Raw genomic sequence first — 19,111 nt, 5'->3', positions numbered from 1 at the left:
TGTGTTGGTACAATTTAAAGACCAGCAGGGAGAAATAGTCTTAGGTTGGCAGACTCTGGGAGTACATGAAGAATGAGGACAGTAACCACAAATACAGTTACAAATAAGAAGTCTTGTTTGTATTACAAGTTTTACTAAGCAGATGATTGAGGTTACAATTGCACATATGTATACAAAACCTGAGAGCCCATGCACTACCCAAAGCAGTATTAATACCCACATACCTAAAGAGATAAGTCTGATGGCTACCCACTGAGAGCTCCACCAAAAAAGGGGTCTTCCACCCTATCCATACCACGGAGCCCTTTTTGTCCTTACATCTTATGCACCTGAGGGTTCCAGCATGAGGGTTCCAGCCTCCTCTTCCTTACCTGTATTTTCACATGCCATGCATTTTAGGTGCCTCACTTTTTATAGGCTGTTCTCTTAGTTCTCTTTATTCTTGTTAGTATTTATGTACACATGTTTCCATGGTAACCTATAATATGAGCAGAACTTTCCATGGTGTTACAATCAAGTGCTTCACAAGTACTGTGGCATATTTTCTTGGAACATCGCCTATTGGCACGTTCTTTACAGTAATCCAGTAACTTTACTAGCACAGGGTTATTCCTGGGTCATCTACTTATGTCAAGTCTTGTTAAGCCTGAGGCCTAGTATGACTAAACTAAAATCATAGAGGCCTTAGCTTGTAGGCATTGCATTACAGTCTTACTTTACTTGTGTACCTGATATACACACATCACGCCCAAATACTTGTCAGCCTTATGCTCCTATGATCTTGTGCTACTTCTATCTATACCTATACCTCCAATGATTACATATGAAATAACATGAGCTTACCATGGTAATATATACACAATTAAATGATAAAATAAACCAACTGGTATGGGTGCTTCAAGGAGTGGGAGTAGGGTGAAGACTCAAGGTATATCCAAAAACTGTGGTGGGGGAATGGGATTATAGAGGAGGCAGAAGTACCTTGCACGGCTCTTCCACAGTGCTGCAGTTATAGGAGTGTTTGAGAGGCCTTAGTGAGTGAAACTGGTGACCTGGGACACTTGTGAGGCACTGGTTAGGTGGAGTGTTGTGAAACAAAGGGGAGATGTGATGCTGAGGAAGCATCGTTGAGGGGTTATGATAGAGACCTATAAAATGGTGTGGAAAAAGCAAATAGAGAACTGTTATTTTCACTTTCACATAATACAAAAGCCAGTGGTCACCCAATGAAATTAGTAGGCAGCAGGTTTAATACAAACAAGAGGAAGTACTCTTTTACAGAAATAAGCTGTGGAAATCATTGCCATGGGATGTTGTGATGGCCAAAAGTATAACCGGGTTCAAAAAAGAACTGGAGAAGTTCATGGAGGATAGGTCCATCCATGGTTATTAGCTAAGATGGTAGGGATGCAACCCTAAACCTCTGACTATAGAAGCTAAAAGTAGAAAACAGGGGTGGATCTCTCCAACAGCCCTGTTCTGTACATTCAGTTTGCAGCTCCTGTATGGGACACTGTCAGAGACAGGATATTGGGCAAGGTGGACCATGGTCTGATCCTGTATGACAGCTCTTATGTTATGTAAGTAGGAGGAAATCAGCATATGTGGGAGGGTATGGGGAAACAGAAGAGTTGGGATGTTGTGAGGCTCCATGGGATGGGTAAAACTAAAGAGCTGTGGAAAACTGGAGTCCAAACTCATTGGAAGCAGATGGGCTAGTTAGGCTCACTGAAGGGATGGAAGTCTCTGAGGAGTTTCTAAAGCCTTTGCTGGTAGTTGGGGGGAAGGGAGAGTCCAGGAGAGGGAGCAGGGATAATGGAGTCTGAAGGAAATCAGAAGAGCGAAGAAGGCATGGTGGAGGTGGTGGTGCTTAAGGGGGCATGATGGGAGGCAAAGCTGCCTCATCTGACAGAAACACTAACCAGAGGGTATATCTTAATGCCTTGGATATTAAAACCTGTATGCCTTGACAGAGTAGGGGCTGAGTAAAAACTAAATAAAGTCTCTAGGTTTTGACCCAACACTAATGATAACAATGCCTTATGTTTACATACAAGTTTCCATCTGATCTCATTGGGCTGCACAAATTAACTTCATAAAAACCTTTTGTAGGTATTAAGTTCCATGTTACAGAGAGGAAAACCGAGGCACAAAGAGCTACGTGATGGCATGTAAGATGCGAGGCCAGAAAATCTTTAGTTCCAAGAAGACAGCAACTTGCTGAACATCCACTCAGTGGGGAAGTACTGTCTCTTTGGAACTACTAACTATGCAGCAAAGTGTGAGTTCTTTAATATTCTTTTACATGTTCCTCACTCATGCAACTCCCTTTGAAGATACACTGATTAAAGACCTCAGATTTGGCATTATAGATTTGAGAGGCTTCTGAAACAACTAAAAACCATGCATACTATATTGGGAAGCATCAAGTCAGAAGGACAAATATTATCCTCATTTTTATCTATTTAAATGGGATTGTCATTTTATCTAATTTCCTCAATCCATTTGTACCGACCACACAAAGTCACCAGCAATGGACATATGAGCCTCGAGCTCCCTGTTCCATGTTGTCCTTAATTTCTTTCTGAAATACAGAGCAAAGTAAATGGGGGTGAGGGATGAGAGATGATTCAACGTGTGGATTCATATAAGGAAGTGATTGAAGTGTGGACTGCTGTACCTAACTGTATGCAGGAATAGTGTCTGCTTCCTAATTCCTAATACTTCCTGATCATGCGTTTCGCTTAATTTTAAATACAAATGGTATGATGAGATGCAGTGCTAGCAATAATCTTTCTTGATGACATAACAAGCTTTATAAATAAACATATGTTTAAAGCAGTGTAATATTCACCCATCTCCAGGCAGGCCAGCTGCCATTATAATACCAAAACACCAATTACAAAAGAACATTTCCAAAACATCAAAAAAGTGCATTAAGAACTGCAAACATGATAGAAGCCCCCTACCACTGCATGTCTCTCTGGCCCCTGTTCTCCTTTCCCTCCATCCCCATTTTCTGTGCACTTGGTACTAAGGAAGGGGGCGTGGAGGCATCCAGAGGAACAGGGGTCAAGATGGAGGACTTCATGGGATTTTGTTGCCCTGCCCAGCCACTCATGCAGATTGATTGCATGGAACACCTATGGACTCTTCCAGCATGGACTCTTCCAAGTTGTTTCTGAACTGAGAGTACATGGCAGCGGACTCAAGCCATGATGTGGGAGAGGCAGCAGGCAGCAGTACTTTTGCAGCCATGAATGAGATGAGCCAATCAAGCAGTTCTTTCTGCTGACCTATGTCCTCTTCCCTTAGCCACTGTTTCTGTTTCAGGAACAGTGTAGCAAGTGCCTGCTCCCCTGCTGAAACCCTGTCCTCAAGCTGTGCAGCCAGACTTGGTCTTTCCTCTTGCTTCTCGGCATGCCTCTTCTCCAATTGCAAAGTCCCTTTGTATTGGACCTGCTTGTTGGCTCTTTCTAGAACTTCAAAAGTTCATCCCGGAAATGATTCCTCTTGGAATGGTCTGTGAACTTACACTGGGCTAGGCTTGTACCGCACTGAGGTCGAGCTGTGGAGGTACAGCAGCCAGTAGAGGTCGAGGGCTTGCGGTAGGACAAGACACAGAGGGTAACTGTCTCAAATAGTTCCATGGAGGAGCACAAATAATTCTTATAGAATTTCAAAGACCTAAAATGTTACATTTTCAAAACTGAACTTCAATATATTGGGAAATGGATGTTTCAGTCAACACGATGTCCCTAGACACAGTCTGGTGAAGTGCAGAGACAACGGTAAGATTAAAAATTCACAGCTGTTTTTATTTTATAAACTTGCATAACTACTTGGGTGGGGGCAGTCAGTGGCATTGCTACAAAAGCTGTTTGTGTCATTTCAGGTCTTCACATTTTGGAGGATGTAACTGTTCTTGTAGTGCCCTATTGGCAAAGGGATTTGTTATTCCAAGCTGCTGGTGGGGGAAATATGAAGCTGAAATAATCCGATACATAGTGACTGTACAGCATATCTAAGAGTTGAGTGGCCTAGTCAGCTACCACAGTGGCCCAGGAAAATGTGCCTTTCCCTGCAAAGTGATCTGGAGTTCCTGCTTCAGGAGAAGTTTGCAGCTTCTTCTGACTGGGTCACAATTCATGAGGGAATTAATAGGATGCTGTGTTAGCTTGCACATGGCTTAGCCTGTTATGTCTGCATGAAAACATGCAGAACTCAAGAGTCTTCCTCCTCCTCACACCCAGTACACTTCTGAACAAAAATTCAAACCCCAGTCATACTTGAGACAAATGTTTGCTACATGTGGGCTACCTCTAATTGAAATGGAGTAGATTTGGAAATGGAACACATTTCCCCAAACACACACACAGTTTACTGTTTCCAGGCGGCTTCATAGAGCTTTGAGTGGTTACAGAGTGGCAACTTTAAAGGCAAAGCAATATAAGGTTGTTATGTTTAAGAAACAGGAATGGCCCTAGCAAAAATCTGTGCCTTTCCAGTAAAAATACATTTTAAAGGTCTTCTTTACTGTTTGCATTTCTTGGGAGAGTGAATGCTGACTCTCAGAGCTGCTGCTGTATGCCAAGAGAGGTTGCTTCTGTTTTTACTTGAGCTGATTGGAGATTCTTGGGATAGAGAGGACAAAGGAAGTTGTGAGATACTTCTGGCAAACTCCCAGGTCCTGAGTCAAGAGCAGCTGCATTTACACTGCAAAGCAATAGAGCTTGAGCCCTGGGTTCTGGCTTGACTTTGTCTTGGACCCTCCACCCCCTCAGGGTCCTAGGTCCAAGCCCAAGTCTGAGAGAGTTGTGTATAGAGGGGGGTGAGTTTAAAACTGAATCTGAGCCTGGGATTACACTGAAGTGTAGACATACCTTTGTAGTCTTTCAACCGACTGGATACCTTTCTAATAGATTGGCTATGTTAAAGCCAGAAATTGTGGGGTTGATTCAGGAATTACTGGGAGAAATTCTGTACAGCCTAGGTGATCCTAATCTCGGCTGGCTGTAAAATGGAATCTATAAATGCGCTTAAATGCTGTCCTAGAGTGGGGTTCTATCTGACTTACCCACTATCCAGAGGATACTCAAGATTTTTTTTCAACTCCACAGTGGCATCACTACAAACTTGGGCCCTGACTCAGGTAAGCATCTCTAGTCAGGAAGGATATCTAAGCACGTGTGCTTAAGACCCAGTGAAGTCACTAGTCTCTTTTGCCTTCCCTAAATCAATAGGACTTAAGCACATGCTTAAGTATTTTCCTGAATCAAGCTCTTAAAGAGCTTGGTTGGTTCATCTACCTTTCCCTTTAAAAGATGAATGCTCGAAAATTTCCCAGACTTCACATCTGCTGCTCTAGTTTGCCTCAGAAGATAAGGCTGATCACAGAGGGAACAAAAAAGGTGGGGGGAGAGCCTCTGTGGGCTGGCAGGCTGGCAAAAACAAACTGAAACAGCTGCATGCCAGATACACTGGGCTATTCTCCGTGTGCAATGGTGCTGAGCCATCTGTAGAGCATGCACTTGCCAGGTGCTTTACTTAGAATGGAAGGGGATAGCGAGCCTTTAGAGAGGAAGAAAAGCCACATCAGAGTTAAGAGGTGGCTTTTTCAGACTCACCCTGCTCATTTTGTCATCTCCCTTTATGCTTCTGATTTTCTTCTCCTGCAGGCAGTTAGTGCAGAATGACAATGAGAACATTTCATGAAGCTTTGCCTTAGACAATTCTCCTTACACAGGGCCATGCCATTCCCTTGTATGCAGAAACACTCAGGAAGGAGAGAAGTTACTGAGAATAATTGAAGGTTTGAAGCTGCGGAGTTCTGGATGCGCCATGCTTTTGGGCAATGCGGTTTGCCATATTGCAGAGGGGGAGAGCGCAAGGCTCTCCAACCACAGGAATGATCAGACCCCTTGACTGTTCTCCTTTATAGTCTCCATTTCACCCATACCCAGTAATGAGAGTTGTGTTACTTTTCTCATCCTCCACAAGACAGCATTCCAGGACTGGAAATACAATAGAACACTGATTTTATGAACATCATTCTTATAAATGACCAGCTATAGGAACCATTTTTCTTTCCCCAAAATCCTCTTCCTGCCCCTGGATGTGACTTCAGTTCTTCAGTCAACCCGCAAAGAGCTGTACAGGTTTGCAGATATGAAAGGTCAGATTTGGCAGAAAAGAGGAGACACAGTTCTCTCCAACAAATTAAAATCAGGCACACTGCATACCTTTGTTATGTATACTATCAATGAATGACTAATCCATTAATTTATGCACTGTGCCTATATTTTTAAAATGTTCAATTCTATGAACTTTTCAATTCCATAAACTCAATCCATAAAATTGAGGTTCTACTGAATTATTCTCACAACAGGTACAACATGGGCAGTAAATAGGCAAGTTTCCCAGTCCCTTGCCAACAAGCCTTATCACTGACCACCTAGACAGGGTGAATTGGTCTCTATGGCCATTAGATCTTTGGGCTCAAGGACTGTGAGCCCACACCTGACCCAGCACTCTGGTCACTAGTTAGTTCCCCTAGAGAAGCCCTGGTTGGGGGGTGGAAGACTTAATTATCTAATCAGACTGTGGCTGCTGAGCTACGGGGCTAATTATCCCATCAGCTGAGAAGGTAGTTAAAAAGCACAAGAAGGGAGGAGAGAGGGCTAACAGATCTGAAGAGAAATCCGATTTCTGGCTGGTGAGTGTGATTCCGCTTTCTCTTCCTCTTCCTCTTGGAGATAGGGCAGAGGAATAAAGGATACTATAGATGGAAGAGCTGTATAGGGATTGTGTCTGACAAAGTGGGTTTCTGCCCACAAAAGCTTATGCCCAAATAAATTTGTTCGTCTTTAAGGTGCCGCAGAACTCTCACTGTTTTGTAAAAGGATTGTGATGGTGGCTTGATGGAGGTAACATAAATAAAAACTGTCAGAGGTGTTGACAGTCAAGCGGTGTCCAAAACTATTTGTGAGGGAGCCCAGGGTGGATGAGGAGCTTGCTCTGTTACAAGGACATGAAGAAACACTGTCCTAGAAAGCTCCAAGGGAAAGTTCTGTTTTGTGGTGGGTGGCGTTCTGCCCTCCCTCCCCAGTTCTTTCCCCCATTGCTTTCTAAGGATCTAACTCAATTCCAGTTGAAGTGAATGCAAAAATGCCCATTAATTTCAATGGGCATGGGATCAGTCCCTAATATGGGTGAGGGTCAACATTCTGTTCCAGCATAGCCCCCTTACTTTCCTCCTCTTCCTTTCCTTCTGTAAAAATAAAAAACCTTATCTGGTCCTAGGTTGTTCTCTACATCACAGCTTCTCTCTCTCTCTCTGTTTAAATATGGAAGAGCCAATTTATAATATAGGCTCCTACCACAGGCAAGGTTCTGGTTGTTAGAGGTGGAGCTCGTGTATATAGTTGTGGCTCTGAGTGAAGTCAGTCTGAGGGGTTTAGCTTTGGAAGGAATAGATGTCAGCATTTAACTATTTCAAGGATGAGAACCAGCTATTTGTTTGTGTGTGTTCCTCAACACACTGTATTGTCTCATTTGTGTTTTTTATTCAGCCTTACATTCACTTTGAGGGGACTGTTTTTTAAATAAAAATCAAACAAAAATCCTTTCAAGTAACTGCACTTACCCATCTGGAGAAGAAGTCTATTTGACATCCTCTGCTCCCTATCACCTAGGATATATGACAGGCCTGTGTACTAAGATGGCCAGGAAGTGTCTAATTAGTGTCAGCTGTGGTAGTTTTGTTCTGATGAGATTAGTCATCTTGGAACAGAGCTGAAATCACCAAAGTCATTTCACATAGGCCACTGAATAGCCAGCTATTTGATGGTAACACCATATCATTTTTCACCTGGCAGGATTTGAACTACTAAACTGTGGGCCTGCATTTTCTCTCATACGCTTAAATCAGGAGTAAATCCACTGAAATCAATGGGCCTCATTCCTGCTGTCTTGCAGCTTGTGTAGTCATTTTCACCTATGCAGAGCAGGTTCAAAATGCTACCAAATCAAACTAGTAGCCTTTTACACCTAAGGAAGCTATGTGGCCCAGTTCATATAGGTGGTTATCACTGTTTTGCTGTCAAACTGGGAGGGAATATCTAATGGAGTCCTGTAGGGATTTGTCTTGGGTCTAATACTAGTCAATATTTTTCAATAATGACTTGGATAATTTGTGTGGAGAGTGTGCTTATAAAATATGTGGATGACACCAAGATGGGAGGAGTTGCAAGCACTTTAGAGGACAGGGTTAGAGTTCAAAATGACCTTGACAAATTGGAGAATAGGTCTGAAATCAACAAAATGAAATTCAATAAAGTGCAAATTACTTCAGTTAGGAAGGAAACTATAGCTACAAAATGGGGAACAACAGGGTAGGTGATAGTACACCTGAAAAGGAGCTGGGGGTTATAGTAAAGCACAAATTGAATATAAGTTAACAGTATGATTCAGTTTCAAAAAAGGCTAATATCATTGTGGGCTGTTAACAGGAGTGGTGTATGTAAGACACAGGAGGTAATTGTTCCACGCTACTCAGATAGGGTATTGTGTTCAATTCTGGGCGCCATGCTTCTAGAAAGATGTGGTCAAATTGGAGAAATAACAGAGGAGAGCGACAAAAAGCTTAGAATATCTGATTTATGAGGAAAGGTTTAAAAAAAAATTGGATATGTTTCTTCTTGAGAAAAGAAGACCGGTGGGGGACCTGTTAACAGTCTTCAAATATGTTAAGGGCTGTTCTAAGAAGGACTGCAATAAATTGTTCTCAATGTCTCCTGAAGGTAGGATAAGCAATGGGCTTAATCTGCATCAAGGGGGATTTAAATTGGATATTAGGAAAAACTTTCTAACTGAAAGGGTAGTTAAACTCTGGAATAGGCTTCTAAGGAAGGTTGTGGAATCCTCCTCACCGGAGGTTAAGAACAGGTTGGACAAACACCTGTCAGGGATGGCTTAGGTTTACTTATCCTACCTCAGTGCAGGGGTTTGGATTTCATGACTTCTCGAGGTCCCTTCAAGCCCTACATTTCTATGATGAAGAAAGAGTGAAAACTGAGTCCCTTCACCATGTGAATGGTCTTTAAGTAGTTCTAGAACCTTCTGCCATACAGTTAGTGATGGGTGAACCTTGAATAGGTCACATGAATTTTGGATGCCTAGCTATTGCTTTTATTAATTCCCTAGACTTCTGGCAGTCTACCCCTCATAGCTCCTTTCCCCTCGTACCTAACAGGCCATGCCGTCGTTTTGCTCGCTGTTGACTTCTTGTGGCTGGGATAACCTGAGACTTGCTGCTTTTCTTTACACTTCCAGTGTAATTGGAGGCAATAGGGCAATAGGCCCTTTCTTCCTTCCAGGACTATCAAATGATAACAAGGCTGACTGACTTTCCCATTCTGGAGCAGTAGGACATAGTAATACTTGCAATGAGACCCACTGCTTCTGCTATTCAAGAGTTAAAGTACTCTGTCCAAGATTACACGATAGAACTTTGTAATCTGTAGAGACACAGAATTTCCAACTCACTTCAGCTATTAGGCTTCTGGTCTTCTTGAATGCTTCACAGTGTGTTCCCAACTTCTGAACAGGAGAATGGAATTTGAATCACTGTTAAAATCATTATGGTAGATAAAAAACACACAATAGCCTTAAAGTTCAGTAAGCAGAAGTAGCCAAGCATGAGTCAGGACTTATCAGTCCCATGTTAATTTTGGTTGTGCTGTGTTTGTAATGACACATTTATCAATGATTTTTATGCCTTGCCCTGCCAAGATACTTGGGTCATGCTGCCTTGTTTTTAATGATTGCATTTAACTTGTATTTTAAGATTCCCAGAGCCCTCTATCTACAGGCACCAAGAAATGAAAAATTAATTCATATCAGCATGCTGCTTTATGAGTGAATTGGAATCTAAGGCCTAGATCTGCAACTGTACCAGTGCTATATTCAATGCAGGTGGTAGTGGCAAAAATGACTGTTCTCCATCCCCCAGTGTAAATCAAAGCAGCACCAGAACTGTTATAACTTATGCCAGCATTCAACAACCCCTTTGAGGTAGATATCACCAGAATGTAGCATGTGCCATCCATGTTCCATCCCATCCTGGCATGCCCCTCTTGTCTCTCCCAGACAAATCAGGAGGATCAAGTGTAATGCTATGATATCTGGGGATTCCACCACATCATGTCAGAAAAGCTTCCATGCTACATTGTGACTCTCCAGCATTGCAAACCAGCCTTATCAACATCCAGGATCATTTAATTTTCAGAACATTACTAATATTATAGTGACTATAGTTGCTCAAATCGATAGACATAGTTGGCCCAAAGAGTCTGCATAGACTGACGCAGTTCTGCATAAAGTAAAAATCCAAGTGGTGTTAAATGGTAGCTAGTTCATGGATGGGGGAAAAAAGTGCTGGACTGATGAGTCTCTACACTCACTGTGTCCAGCTCTAATTGCAACAATGGGCTTGGTACAGGAAACTCCTGATCTGCAACTAGAATCCTTTTTCTTACTGTTACGAGTTCCATCTGCACATCCTTTCTTCTAGTGCTACTTAGTCAGATCCCTAGAATAGGTTCCTAATTTGAGTCTATTTGCATATGTATCTATAACCTCACTGAAAATAATAGCCCTGCTTTTCATCACATTTTCATGCTCTGAGCCTAGGTTTGGGTAGTTTCATTTTTTTAATGTCTGGAGAACTTGACTTCCTGTAAGCTTCCTGAATTTGACTTCTTCACTTACCTTTCCACAACAGATGCTTTTGTTTTGTAGTCCTTCCTCTTTTTAGTTCACCAAGGGAACCGAAGATGTATGCCACATATCCCCTTGTCTACACCACTTGTTTTAAAGGGAGGCCCCTGTATGAGAAATAATAAATGAGATTTTCGATGATCTTTTTAGGGATTAGGGCAAAGAAATACCACCCCACTGGACTCAGAACCAATGGCCTTTGCAGCCCCAATGTGCCCCACAGGGGTCAGAGGAGCAGAAAATCTACACATCCTCTAGCCCATCTTTCACTGGCCCCCTGCACATTATTGTTCATAGTGACCCCCTGGAGCTGGGCTCTGGTCTTTACAGGGGCAGTGCCCCTACCTTCCAGGCTCCCAAATTTAGCCCTTCCTTATACAGCAGATATTGGGCCCTAGACCAGAGTTTTATTTTAGGAGTTTTTGCATAATACACTATATATACATACACACTGTGGGTAGGTATTTTTCAAAAGCACTCAGAGTTGACCTAACTCTACTCCCATTAAAGTACACGAGGGCCAACACTGACCACTTTTGAAAATCCAGCCCTCTATATTCAGAGCTATGCAGATATAGAATATCTGCTCTGTTACAGACATTTACTTTCCTTTATGCATTGGAAAGCACAAACATCTTTGTCCTTATATATTTAAAAGCCATGGCATTTTATTCTGAATAATAAAATGAAGGGGAAAATTGACTTCTTTACAAGACAGTGCTAAGATGTAAATTTACTAAGGTAGAGGATTGTACCTATTCCAATGAAAAAATTGAAATTAGTACAAAAGTTAGTAATTACTGTAGCAAAATACAGACCATATGTGTTATTTTCTCCCCCTGCCAGACACAAACCTATTAATTTTGTAAAGCGCTATTAACACAAGATTTGTGCTGCAGCTGTATGTAACTTTATCCAATTGATAGGTTTTTTTTAATGTTTTGCCACTCAGCTCATGAGGAAAAGGATATTGGCAAATTTTGACATTAATATGTTGATTTAAAAAAAAAAATTGTACATCATTCCCTTACAGTTTAATAAGAAACACACAATTTTCCCTGCATCAAAAGTTATCCTACCTTACCATTTCAAGCTAATCCATGTATACTAATTTACTAAGAACCACCACTTGGTTTAGCTGGAATAACACTTATAAAGTAATACCTTTAGTTAAGGAGGAAGTTAATGAGGAAAATTTATTACTTAGTGGAAAGCCATCTGAATTCATACTTTATATGAATACATATGGCTATATGATATTTGAAATAAATTCAAGGAATTTGTAATGGATTTCCTGTGTGGTTTATAGCTGTTTGATCTTGTTTTTCCATAGACAACAATCTCATCAGAAATCAAACTGCAAAAAAGCACGTGTTTGATTTTCCTTTGCAAATTACTAATAGTAGTATCCATTTTTAGTATGTGACAGTTGACTTTGCAATAGACATACCTCTAAGTAAAAGTAAGTATATACAGAACAATAAATAGAATACGGCAAAGGACATGAATGACATGAGGATTAATTTTATTAAATTAAATAAATCATATTACTTTCCTAATCCTGTAAATTTTGTTAATGACTTCAAAGGATGCAGAACTGGGATCTTGATATTGTAGGCATTAGATTTTTATAGCACAATATTTATTATGAGCAGATTTCATTTACCAACTTATTATAGTTATGGGGACATCTACAATACAAAACATAGTGGAATTTGTGATTTTTAATACAGAAGTGTGAATTTAAAAACATACACACAAAATGGCATTAATTTGAAATGAGCTACAATGTAAGCCTAGGACACTAGAATTTTCAATGTTCCCTTTAAAGATTTACAAGGGGAATGTGTCACTTTTATGAGTTTTTAAATGTTATCCAAGCAATTTTCCATTTTCCACATTTGGCATAAAATTGTTTATTAAATTTAAAACATCACCACTTGTTTCTGTCATTTTTCAAAAGTTATTAAATTATTAATGCTCTTTCCTTAACTTGTGTCCTTACTAATGGAAAATTCTCACTGATGCTAAGGGAAGCTTACCAACTAAGGACAACAGTATATTAGGCCTTCCACCTCCACTCACATGTACAGCATTCTGTGATTCTTTTCATTCTCCCTGGGTGCAAATTATTTAGTATGAACCCCCAAGAAGTGTCTGGACATTCCACTGTTCATAAAAGCTATAGCATCAGAATATATGAAGCCTCTGTGTAGCACCATTATCATGATGGCAACACCATGACCCTACATGCGGCTTAGTGTTTCGATGTGTATGTTTCTTTAGTCATCTTAGCTGTTTGATCCAACAGAAAACCTATAAAACAAAAGGAAAAAGGACTGGGGGGGATCTTCAAAAATGCATAGTATAGGCCTAACTCGGCTCCCATTGAAAGCAATGGTGAAGCTCCTGCTGACTTCAATGAGAGCAGAATTAGGCCAGTGATGAACACTTTTGAAAATCCCACCCAATGCTGATACGTAAATTAAATTTACATTTCAATATGAAATATACGGAAATAACTCCCTCCATTTATCTGCCTAGAATGTTTCTTTAGCAGAGGGTAAAGTTGAACACAGATTAAGTACAAGTGGAACTTCTATTAAACCCTTTGGACTGCTCTGTCCATGTGGCTGAGCTGCTTCTTGACTAACTCCTTGGCTTCTCTGTTTTCCTAATGTACTGTCATGTCCCTTCAGGAAGCGTGGGCACTCCAACTCCAGTTCCACTGATCATGACACACATTCACTATTTTACAAACATTGTAACATTGAAAACAGATTGATGCCTAGACACCCCCCACCCCGTCCCTTTGAGATTGCTAGCACATAGAGAGTTGGAGTCTCATCTTTACTAAGTCTTTTTTGAGAGAGATTAGTCTGTTCAAAAAAGAACCCCAGTGGGAGTGGCCTGTCTCTATCTTCCTGTCTTAGCCTAGCAAACTCTGTCTGGGGGTTGGCAGCCAGATAGTTTTCTGTCTCCGTTCTGTGATGATCTCTGTAGGCTTGCTCTGAATGCTGTCTTCTGGCTTGGGAATGCCTTCTGTTTGTTCAGATCACTTGCATCTTGTGTGGGCATCTTGTGTATCCTGGGTGCCACTGCACCCCTCAACTCCACTAGTCCATTCCTTCTGGTGTCTCTCTACTGGCAGGCACTCCTGTGAGGATCCAGTCTCCTGAGACGGTAGGTCCTTGGCTAACCTGTCATACTCTAGTGCCTTTGTGTCTAACTGTTGGCCATCTCTTCTCTGCAGGGTCTCCATCCTTCTGAATGCAACAGGTCTCCCCTCACTGGTAGCACAGTTTTGGTCTTTCATCCCACCAATGCCTGAGCTGGCAACCTGGTGATGGGGATATTTCTGTGAGACAAAAGTGCTAAGAAATGGTCTGAACCAGGAGAAACAGTCTTGTGTTACAGTCTTATCCGTTTTCACAGCTGATTCCACCTTACCGTAACTCTGCAGGTATGTTGGGAAGGAGTATGGTTGTCAAACTCTCATATGAGTGCAAATTCCCTGAATTCTTCTGAGACAAATTGAGGTTTAGTGTCAGTGAATACATCAGAAATGCTATATCTCACAAAGTCGGCCTTCAGTTGGCCAATCACTGATTTGCTTCTTGTCAGGCAGGGCAACAACCTCCAAAAAATTTGGGTAATAGTCCACTGTAATCAATCACTGCTTTTCCTTGCAGGTAAAGAAATCTGCTCCCACATTTTCCCATAGTCCCATTATTAGATTGCAGCTGATCTCTTATGTGTGTGTCTGAATCCAGTTTACCCTGTGGAATCATAAGAATGGCCATATTGGGTCAGACCATTGGATCATCTATCCCAGGGGTCAGCAACCTGCAGCATGCGTGCCAAAAGTGGCACATGCACTGACTTTGAGTGGTATGTGGCGCCCTGGATGGAGTTGTGCTGCTCCATGCTTGCTGCTGACACAGCCGCCGGAACTGGGGCTCCAGATATGCCCCCACCGCTGTCACTGCCGCTGTCACTGGGAGAGGGGCGGGAGGAAGATTGGACATGGCCCTTTGTTAAGGTTGCTGACCCCTGATTTATCCTGTCTCAGACAGTGACCACATGCTTCAGAAGGAATGAACAGAATAGGGCCATGTCAAGTGATCCATTCCCTCTCATCCAGACTTAGCTTTTGGCACTTGGAGGTTCAGGGACACCCAGAGCAGAGGGTTCTATCATTGACCATCTTGGCTAATAGCCATTGTTTGACCTATACTTCATGAACCTATCTAATTCTTTTTTGAACCCAGTTATACTTCTGGCCTTCACAATATCCCCTGGTAATGAGTTCCACAGGTTGACTGTGTTGTGTGAAGAAGTACTTCCTTTTGTGTTAAACCTGCTGCCCATTAATTTCATTGGGTAACCCCTAATTCTTATGTTGTGTGAAGGGGTAAATAACATTTCCCTATTCAGTTTGCAAGAGGCCCTGTTATCAAGCTGAAATTGCAGAGTGTATTTCCCAATTAACATTGTTGCAAGCACAGAGGTTAACATTGTCCCATGCTGCTTTCCTATTTTGAAAGACTGAATCTGACATGCTCTTGCACTCAAGGAGAAGTCATGTCATCATCATCATTGTCTGATGTGCCATCCCCCCTTGTACAGGTCTGATAATCTTTCTGGGACCTTCCTCAGCTCTTGCATACACTGCTAAGTGGTTCAGCTTGCCACTTTCCTTGAAATGCTGTGCTAGTGAGGACACTTCTTTACCTGCTCATGTCTCCCATGGTAAATGAATCTCTCCCTGGGCATGGAACCTTGGCCACCTGTTCTCCTTTGCCTCTTACCTCCAGAGTGCTTCCTCATGTTGGGATATGGTATTGCAGGGTTTCTTTCACTCTAGCACCTCTTTTATCCATCCTCTTTTATTCACAGTGGCCTGCTGCTTCCTTGGCCAGCCCTCTGGTCAGGTCACCTCTCAGTCCATTCCTTTTCCAGGGGAAACTGAAAAGTCCAAAGAACAAGCCTAAAGTCTAATGGCCTGTAAGCTCTGTCTCACTCTGCGTCTTGAACTCTTAGTTCTTGGCCTTTTAGTCTTGATGCCTATACTTTCCCTCTTGGTCTGGAGGAGAGGTAGGGGAACACAGGCCTGTCCTCTCCTTAGGGTTTCAGGCCAGGGAGCCTTTTTTAGAAGGCTAAGGTCTGTTCTTTTAATCTCTCCACCATTTCCCTGAGCTGCTCCTCCTTTCACCCTTCTTGTTGGCATCTTCATCCGATCTATCCCTTTTCTATCCCTACCTTGAATATGTGGTCTGTCCAATCACTGTCCAATATTAAATAATTTTAAACAAAGTTCAGGACTTGGTATATAGAGACCTCAGCCTACTAAATACCATGGCAAATATACTATTTAAAAAATCCTGTATCTTTAATTAAAGGTTAAAAGAAAAGGAGAAACAGTTGGAATGTAAAGTAATAAGGAAGGCTTTTATTTTAACTGTTACCAGAAAAGTAACGAGAAACAAATAACAACACTAGTCCCATTATAACTCCCAGCTCAACAGGTCCAAAATGTATATTAAGGACCTTAGAAGTTTGTCCCCTTACAGCATCTATCAGCTGTGGATATTGGATAAAGAATAAAAGTTTATTTAACAGGATAACACATTGAGGAATCAATTGAGTACAGAGGACAACAAATGAAAAAACAAGATGGGGAATGAAGGTTCTATGGTAAAAATCTGCAGACCGGAAGGGGACACCTGAGCCCTCCTGTATGGAGTCGGGATTGTGGTTTTGGTCAGCTGCAGGATTTTAGCCAGATTTGCCTTCAGCTGAGCACCCTTTCCCCATTAGTCCTCCAACTGGGAGGGTTCAGCAGAAAACCTTGCCTGCTGGTGTTTTCTCTGCTACAAGGGAGGAGGCTGCATTTATGCTATTCTTCTTCCCCCAGATCATTCCCAATTGGTTGGGTGAGAGGGAAGCCTTTCCCCATCTACTCTGCAAAGCTTCTGGTCCCAGTGTGTGTGTGTGTGTGTGTGTGTGTGTGTGTGTGTGTGTGTGTGTGTGTGTGTGTGTGTGTGTGTGTGTGTGTGTGTGTGTGTGTGTGTGTGTGTGTGTGTGTGTGTGTGTGTGTGTGTGTGTTTAAGTTAGTTATCCCAAATCCTACTTCTTCATAGATCTGTTTTCTCTCCTCTAAAACCTCCTATTTCTCAAGTCTTTGTATATACCCAACACCCTCTAAAATTTTAAAATGCCATGCCATGTGACCAGGGGTAAGTTAACTGCTAGGTCCCACTACCCTTATGGCTCAGACTATCCCATTCCAGGATGTTAGCCCTCCAAGGATGTTATCCCATTCCAGGATGTTAGCCCTCCAAGGTCTTTCATCCTCTTTCGAAGCTTCCACTGCGTGCCCCATGTCTAAGCATCTATCTAATGTGAGATCACCTTCCCAAAACAGTGGGTGGTGATTCCAAGTGCTGCAGACAATCCTGTCCCAAATCAGGGAGTCTGTCAAATCCCCAGAATTGCAGGTAGCAGCCAGTGTGCATCAGGTTGTAACCCAGGGGCCTATCCCCTCCTGTTTGGATTGGTCTCTAGAGCAACAAGTTTCTCACTCCAGTCTCATTCTGCTTTGGGGAGCAACAGTTCCCCAGGGCTCCTAGGGCTTCTGTGAGGCTTGAGGCAGTGGTACGCTTCAGAGTGCCTTGTTCCCCAGTAAGGTAAAGTAACGATTTTCCTTCCTGCTGCTGCTCTCTCCTGCAGCTCTGTGTACTTCTCAAACTCCTCCTTCCCTGGGGTCCATGTGGTTTGTGTCTGACCAAGTTCCATGGCTCACACTTCAGACATCTCACTCTCTGCCCCCATGTTACATTAGCAAAGGGAGATGCTGGATGCAGGTTAAGCTGAATAAGTGAACTTTATTAAACCCTGTGCACTTTTTTCCATGTGGCTGAATTGCTTCCGGCCTAAATTCCCCTTTTGCCTGGTGTCCCATCAATAACAATCTCTCCATGAGCCATCTGACTCTGCTGATGATGACACACAGTGTTTCTGGATTCTGAGTTTGCCTTGCACAGCCAAGGACACCAGCAATTTAAGAGCCCGGTCTCCCTTTCAGTCACTTCTGCATGCGCTGAACTTTAAGCATAAGTAGTTCCATTGAAGTGATTGGGACTATTCACCTGTTCGAAGATAAACACATGCAGAAGTGTGGAATCAGAGTCTAAGACATTAATTCTACAAGGAATCTGTGACCATGGAAACTTACTCCTATGTGCATTGCCATTGACTTCAATCATTAAAATGTGAAACAAAGGAATGTTAATCCTGCTTTAAGTGCAAATCTCAATGCAACCTTCATTATGGACTCATTAGCCAGGGCCAGTGGTTTTAAACTTGAAATTCTCTTTGGATACTATTATCCCACATCAGAGACTGAAACTGCTGTCTCCATTTGTAAAGTCAGCAGAATCTAGAGCATTCTTTCAAACCTGCTTCACTGTGGGCTCAATTCTGTTGTGGGAAATTTCACACTTACTTAATTAGGACTGGCAGACACTCTGCATGCATGTATGGATGTATGTGAGGGTCTGGATATAACTTTTTTATATCTATAACTGTCTAACCATACACATGCGCAGGTTATAAATTAACTAACTTTGTTACTAGGACACATCAGGAAAACCACATCTAAACAAGAAGTCCAGCACGGAAAAGAATATTAAAAGATCTCAGCATCTAAGAGTTTATCTTGCACGTGGATTAACCTGATCACAGGATGTGGTGCTTATATTGTGTTCTTTTCCTGCTGGTATTCTGTATTTATGGAAAAACCCAGTTTTTAAATGTGAAACAAATAAGCTGATACTGGTATTTGTAAACTTCAAGAAAACTTGGTTATGATCTATCTCATTAAACTGGTGTTTGGGAGCTTGTGCCAGCTTGTATTTTAAGTTCTAACATCAGGTGCAAGAAGTAATTAGAGCCACCAGACTCTCCTGTTCTAGATACAGTCTCAAAAAAATTCTTCCCTATAGAAAGGCAATACAGAAAGAACCTACCCTGTTCCTCCAGTGTGTAATATGCACAGGCTACGTTGGATAAATTCATTGCCTTACAATTATTGCTAACATAGGGTTAGGTACTCCCTAGTACACAATTTTAATCTCCTCGGGGCACCATTTGTTATGCCACTAGGTATGTTTGTTTCTTTTTCCTTCTTTATGCCTTTTATTAAAACCTGGCTATATGTGTACACAAGGAGCACACTCCTAGCAGGTACTGAGTCCATAGGCCTGACTCATTTCTCACCAGTTCTGTTAGTGTAATGGTGTTGACTTTGCTGGAGTCACTTTAGATTTAC

General features: G+C 42.0%; 2 long non-coding RNA genes across 3 annotated transcripts in view; one reads left to right on the top strand and one right to left on the bottom strand.

Moving 5' to 3' along the window:
- The window catches only part of LOC137155449 (uncharacterized), a 50,410-nt gene that overhangs the window by 20,795 nt on the left and 10,504 nt on the right, over positions 1 to 19,111 (bottom strand). Inside the window, exons 2-6 of one of the 2 annotated variants that reach the window (XR_010920466.1) lie at positions 15,591 to 15,747; positions 12,865 to 13,095; positions 10,771 to 10,886; positions 9,547 to 9,600; positions 2,516 to 2,584 (exon numbers count right to left, since the gene is read on the bottom strand). This is a non-coding gene — a long non-coding RNA (uncharacterized lncRNA). The remainder of the gene's footprint in view (positions 1 to 2,515; positions 2,585 to 9,546; positions 9,601 to 10,770; positions 10,887 to 12,864; positions 13,096 to 15,590; positions 15,748 to 19,111) is intronic. The other variant, XR_010920467.1, reaches the window with a different exon arrangement.
- On the top strand, positions 6,690 to 18,673 carry LOC137155450 (uncharacterized). The gene is made up of 3 exons (XR_010920468.1): positions 6,690 to 6,715; positions 14,033 to 14,242; positions 18,418 to 18,673. It is a non-coding gene; the product is annotated as an uncharacterized lncRNA (long non-coding RNA).

Source organism: Emydura macquarii, unplaced genomic scaffold, assembly GCF_026122565.2.
Source record: "Emydura macquarii macquarii isolate MOO-44397 ecotype Brisbane River unplaced genomic scaffold, CSIRO-AGI_Emac_v2 contig_1363, whole genome shotgun sequence".
Classification (NCBI taxonomy): Eukaryota; Metazoa; Chordata; order Testudines; family Chelidae; genus Emydura; species Emydura macquarii.
Note: the sequence above shows the minus strand (reverse complement) of the source record. Positions and strands in the feature narration are given on the sequence as shown.